General features: G+C 35.5%; 1 non-coding gene across 1 annotated transcript; it reads left to right on the top strand.

Moving 5' to 3' along the window:
• Window positions 1-6392: 6392 nt before the first annotated feature.
• TRNAS-AGA (transfer RNA serine (anticodon AGA)) lies at window positions 6393-6466 on the top strand. Its single transcript has one exon. It is a non-coding gene; the product is annotated as a tRNA-Ser (tRNA).
• The last annotated feature ends 579 nt before the right edge of the window (window positions 6467-7045 follow it).

Genomic DNA, 7045 nt, shown 5'->3' on the forward strand with positions numbered 1-7045 from the left:
ACAATATAGAAATAGCGTAATAACTCAAAACTAAGTAAGGTTTATTTCACAAATACAATGATAGTGTAATAGTTAGAAATCAATTAGTCAACGTAACTTCAAAAATAGCCATAAAACAGAGAAAAACCATATCTACATAGATACAAAAAAGGCATTTGACAAAATTCACCCCATTCATGATTTGAGAAAAAACAACTATGAACAAATTGGGGGTAAAAGAGATTTTAATGTGATAAAAGACATCTACAAAAGTCTAGAGCTGACATACTTAATGGTCTAATATTAAACATTTTCCTCTAAGTCTGGGAATGTCCACTGCTGCCAAGTCCATTAACATAGTTTTGAAAGTTCAGTCAGTAGGCAAAAAAGGAAATGAAATTTATAAAGTTATTAAAGAATAAAAGAAATAAAATTGTCTATATTTACAAATTACCATATTAGCTACATGAGAATTCCAAAAGAAGTTATAAATTATTAGAATTAATAAGTAATTTAGCAAATTTGCTGGATGGAAAATCAGTATAGAAAAAGTACTTTTGCTTTTTGTTTTTTATGCATCAGCTGAAAAAGTAAAGAGTTAGAAAAACAAAGCCATTTAAAATAGCACCTGGAAGCTATGTATTTGTGAATCAGACTTAACAAAAGCTGTATAAGACATCTATAATTAAAACTACAAAATGTGGCCAAAAGATGTTAAAGAAGACTTAAGGAAATAGTGATATATCAAGTCTGTGGATTAGAAGAGTTAATATTTTTAAGATGCCATGTTCCCTAAATAGATCTATAAATTCAATGTGACCCCAATCAAAATTCTAGCAGAATTTTGTGTAGAAATTGACAAGCTGATTCTAAAGGTTTTATGGACATGAAAGGACCTTAAAAACGTCAGATAATGTTGAAGAACAAAGCTGGAGGGCTCAGAATACCAGATTTTGAGACTTACTACAAAGCTCTAGTTATTAAGAGAGTATGTATGGTATTGTGCAAGGAGAGACAAGTAGACCAATTGGACAGAATTAAGAGTCCAGAAATAGATTCACATGTATAGAGGCTGTTGATCTATTATAAAGGTGCCACTGTAGTTTAGTGAGAGAAAGGGTGGTCTATGCATTAAATAGTGCCACAGTATTAAACATTCATATGGAAAATGAACCTTGCCCCCTGTATTACAGCATTTGAGATGAAGTTTTATCTATATGTAAAACACAGAAAAATAATGCTTCAAGAAGAAAACAGAAGATATGTTTTTAATTTTAGGGTAGGCATAGATTTATTAAACAAGATACATAAAGCACTCAGCAAAAAGCCAAAACTAAAACTAAAATCAAACAAAAAAAACCCCAAACCCTGATCCTCTGGACTTCAGTAAAATCACAACTGCTGATTCATCAAAAGATATCAATCATCACAAAAATGAAAAGGCAAGCCACATGCTGGAAGAAGATATTTGTAATTTATATATCTGACAAAGGACTGGTATCCTGAATATATTGAGTTCATGCAAATTAATGATACAGACAAACTATATGAGACATTCAAAAATTTTTGGTAATTTTTAAAAAATTTCAGGTATTTCGTGAAACAGGATATCCATACAAACAATAAGTATATCAAAATCTAATCAGTATCATTACTCACCCAGAAAACAAATTAAAATCACAGTAAGGTAACACTTTACATGCACTAAAATGGCAAAAAGTTAAAGGATTTACAGTATGAAATATTTGTCAAACTGCTGGTGAGAATGTAAACTAGTACAAACATTTTGGAAAATTTACAGTTTCTACAAAACCTGCACTCCTATAGTTCAGGAATTTTATTCTTTGTTACACAAGATATAGAAATGTACACATATCTTCACCAAAACTTCTAGAAGAGTGTTAATAGAGTTATTAGTTATAATAGCTAAAAACAAGAAATAACAAAATACCTATCGGGAGAATGAATAAAAAAACCCATGGTGCATTCATACAATGGAATTAATACAAACAGTAAAAAACAATCAGCTACTGATGAATAACGTGGATGAATATCAAAATAATTATGCTTCTAGAAACCAGACAAAAAAAGAATACATAGTTTTGATTTTTTACATGAGATTTAAACCAGGTAAAACCAATGTGTGACAAAAGTCAAAACAGTGTTTATCTTGGGGGAGAGCAATTATTAGGAGGAGCCATGAGAGAAATTTTTCAAGAGAAATTCTTCAGATGCTGGTACTGCTCTATGCCTTGATTTAGTGGTGGTTATCCAGGTGTATACATATGCAAAAACACATCCAGTTTAAGATTAGTGTATTCTATGCACTTCACTGAATGTGTGTTATAGCACTTCAATTCAAAAGTAAGCACATTTAAAATTAGATTTTACGGAAAGTAAAAAGCATCAGGTAAAAGAACGTAATCAAATAGAATAAAATAATAAAAGGTAAGATGAAGGCTAGAGGAACTCAAGTTCCAAATTCTCACATCTCTGGAGCAGACGACCAGGTTACAGCTCTCTGTGATGAAATAGCAGGCAATGAACACTGAAGTCTTTGCAGGATTTAGGTTCACTAAAGGTCAGCTAACTCCTGGAACATCAGGCTTCAGAGTCTGCAGTCCTTCACCTCCTGGGGATGGCTCAACTGATACCAAACAGTCATTAACACCTCAAAGAGAGTAGATCACGAAGCCGCCTCAGGCACCCAGCCCAAACTCTGCAGTCTGGTAGGCTGTAGCAACCAGGGGAGAATTTTTGCCACTTATCCCTTCCTTTTCTCACCAGCAGACCCCTGGAGAATGCCTCTGGTGTGGACTGACACAGCCAGCATCCTTTGCCTTTTGTCCACTATCCACAAAAAAAGCAGTTCCTTCTTTCTGTGGATGAGATTTGAGGCATTGTCAAAAAACTGCCACTAGATAATCTATTTTAGGATATTGGGAAATTACTAGTAATCCACTGTGATAGAAAAATGTGTTGAATAACTGAAAGAGTATATTAAACCTAGTGTTTGAATTTCATATCACATTCTCAAACTTTGCTGTGTAAAATGGATGAGATTAACCACCAAAGAGTTCTGGCTAAATCAATCATTTGCTTTCTGTTGCCCTCAGCTTGCTCTGTGTACATGCTGGCCCAGATGCTGAGCTCAACCAAGAACATCGCTGTAAACTCCTAGTCTTTGGTGTCATGAACAATAATAACTAAAATAATAGCTCTGTTTGGTAGTGGCCATCTCAGCCTCTTATTCATCCCAAGCTGTAAAGGCAGGCACATTAGTATTTATGGTCATATGTTGACCAATTGAAACCTCATAGACTGCTTTCAAATGCAAGTGAAAAAGTGATTTTTAGGGATGAGGTGCTGCGAAGAGCTCTATAGCACTGTAATAGGCAGCTCTTTGCCCAGCACACATTCATACTTACTAATATTGTCTTTATACTTATATGAGACGTTATAATTTCAACATGCTACTATACACATTGTCTCATTTGATCCTCATAAATTTCTACAAAATGGGTACCATATCCATTGAGGATTCACTCAAGGTCACCGAGTAAGTGGAGGGGATGGAACTAGAACTCATGTTTTAGTTGCTCTACTCCAACTTCTATGGTTGGTAAGGCTGGACTTTCACAAGTGAAATCTGTTTGCTTTTGAGTGCTCAAATTTGAGAGGTTAAACTAGCAAGTATTCTTTTCCCTTTTTTTCTCCCATTGGCCCAAAACTTTCCAATTCTTGACATTTACATAGGAGATGTTCATCACACCATTCCATGAGCCAGGTCATGCAAGGAACATGGACCACATGGAGATCTTGTTATATTGTCCCAAATTAATAGACACCTGTGATGAAAGTAGGGAGCTTATTAAAAAAAAAAAAAGACAAGAAAGCTCCACATTTTGCTTTAGGTTTAGAGAGTGTCAGACAAACTTTTATTAAATCATTAGAGAAGGGAGACAAATGCATAGCTGCCAACTCAAACACCTGAGAAGTGTCCCTAATTTCTTTAATAAAGCATAACATATAGGGCTTAACTCTAAGAAGAAAATTAATTAAAAAATTAAGGTCCATAAAGTCATTCAGCACCTGAAATGAGTAAAAATATAATTCATGAACCGTCACTATTTCCTACACTATTCACATTATTTTTCTCCATTGTTTTAGTAAGGTATAATTTTATATTTAGGAAAATTACTCCTTTTCAGTGTTCAGTTCTGCAAATTTTGGCTAACACATGCATTTGTATAACCACCACTCAATGAAGATACAGAATAATTCTATCACCCCCTACCAAAAAAAAGCATCCCACGACATATATGCTCTATGACTTTCTACAATTAAGTAAAATGTGTTAACAAACCATGACATCCAGAAACACAGATGTTAAGTTATGTGTGTATATGCTAAATATGTGTAAATTATTTTCCTAAGTGGTGGACCTATGTCTGTCAGACTCTGCAACTCTTATCAACCATTCCAGGATACACACTATTGAGATCTGGAGCTTTAAAGCTGAGGAACACCCTAGCTTATATAGATAGACCCCCCAAAAGACCCTTTGTCAGGAAAGTGGGACCTGCTGGAGGTGGAGTCCAGCTCCTTGGTTGTAAAAAAATATGTTGTTCTTCTTTTTCTTTCTCAACACAACACAAACCCTCCTTCATAAATTATTTTTGACTTCGCCCAGTGTGAGATTTTTCTCCCCTGTATGAATGTTGCTCTGATTTTACAGTAGAAATTTGTTAAAGAACAAAACTTACAGAACTGTGCTGTAGTTGTAGAAAATGCTTAATTCACAATTTCATGATTCTAGCTGCATCTTGACCACGAAGTAAGGGATGCGAGTTTTATCAATGACCAAGCTATCCTGGACTGAAACCCCACAGAGGAAGACGGGATGATTAATTGGACAAGGAAAAATTTGCTGCTTATGGCATCATCCAACTGTGTATATAGAAAGCATCATTATATTTTAACATGCTGGGAACACTCGTCTTGATTGAATGTTAGTCAATAAAAATTCCCTTTTAAAGGATTGCTGCTGTGGGGTCTGCTCTTGTTTCCTGAAGCTGCAGAGACATGCTGAGAATTCAAAGAAAAGCACACTGCATAATACTTAATAAAGTGCTAACGAGGCACAGTCACTTGTCCATTAAAAATGCAGTAAATTTTTCTGAAAATTAGATTTAATATCGTCAATTTTTTTCCTTCCTGGAACCACAGATTACATAAATATTTCGATTAGATCCAAGATAGAGAGAAGGACATGCTAAAAATGATGAAATGAAAATTATAGTTATCCACTGGATATCAGAAGAAAGAAAGGAGATGAAAAGATTTATAATAAAAATAAAACTCAAAGGAATTCAAACTCATTCCATTTGCAATTAAAGTACACGTTTAAGTATGAGGTTATGCAGCCTTAGCAGATGAGCTGAGCTAATTTATAGGTATTTAATTAACTCTGCAGGGAAGAGTCCCCTGTTGTTGCTTTGTGAGTATAATATTTATATTGATAATTATAAAACTAATTTAAAATATTAAAGGAGACCTAAGCAAATGCAGTAAAGCCCATTCTCTCTCAGACTCCAAATGGTCCATATCAGATCGTGAAAACTGATGCAATATTCTGCAAGAGATTTACTTGGGACTTCAGTTGTAGGGGAAAAGAGAGACAGGGAAAATATAGCAAGACTCCTTTTTGTTTTCTTTGAGTGGAGGAATCTAGAGCGTCCTGTTTTCTTTTTATTGTCTTGGTTGAAAAGAACATAGGGCCAATAACAGGAAATAACGTCTATTTTAAAAGACACAGACCGCTGACAAGCAGTCAACCCCTCGGTTAGTATTAATTCAGGGTAACTTTTGTTTTTCCCTCTCTTGAATTTCTCCCACTCCCTACACAGGCACATTTTTTTCTTCAAAGTTAAAGGCAACCACATGAATGTTTTCTCCTTTCTCTTTAAGAACTGATCCTAGAATTTACTCAAGGATCAGCCCACACAAGCAACAGAACTGAAGGGTTATGGGCCTGCTTCTGTTCTCCCAACAGCAGGGAAAAACGTGGTTGAGTTGGTGGGCAAAATTCTCCTGAAAGAAGAATTCGTTAAACTCAAAACTTCTCAGAGAAAGTAATGGCATTGTAAAAAGAGGTATTAGTTAGTTGAAAATATTTACAGAGCACTTAATGGACAGCATATGCACAGTTTTCTCTAAGCTTCATCCTGCTTGTCTTTAGAGAGGAGAGTGAAAAATGTTATTTTCTAAGATGTCTTGGCTTAAAACTCTTATCGATTACAGAAATATTAGAGACATTGTTAGTAGAGCAGATATGTTTTCAAAAGAATGAAAACTTTATTCACTACTGAGAAGTGTATGCTCAAAAGCCAGCATTGGGCGGTGGGGGGTGGGGAGTGGTATAGCTTAGTGGTAGAGCGTGTGCTTAGAATGCACGAGGTCCCGGGTTCAATTCCCAGTACCTCCATTTAAAAATCAATCAATCAAATCATCTCTCCCCCCCAAAAAGCTAGAAAAATAATCCAATACTACATCTGTCTACTTCCTTACAGCATCTTTAAATCTCTCTCTCTCTCCTCTACTTCTGTCTTCCTTCTCTGATTCTAACACTCCTGTACTCCTGCCTCCCTCTTGTAAGGACTCTTATAATTCCATTGGGCCCATCCAGATAACTCAGGATAATCTCCTCATCTCAAAGTCCTTAACATATTTACATCTGCAAAGTCCCTTTTGCTATGTAAGGAAATATAAACACAGGTTTCTGGGATTAGGATGTGGATAACTGAGGGAACCATTATCCTGTCTACCACATATGCCAGTTGCTAAGCTGTTTTTCCTTGGTGACAAACTCACTTTTCTACTTCTCTGATTTGAGATAATGGGACTTTGCAAACTATATTTCTGCTTTAGTAGCTGGTTCTCTGTTAGGTTATGCCCATAGGGGGCATTAAAGGATATTGGAAGGCAGGAAGAGGAAGAAGGGACTGAATTCTTTCTGTCTAGCTTGATGCTCTTACTGGCATTACTCCAGCAATGGATGGTCCTC

Source organism: Vicugna pacos, chromosome 3 (genome assembly GCF_048564905.1).
Source record: "Vicugna pacos chromosome 3, VicPac4, whole genome shotgun sequence".
Taxonomy (NCBI): Eukaryota; Metazoa; Chordata; class Mammalia; order Artiodactyla; family Camelidae; genus Vicugna; species Vicugna pacos.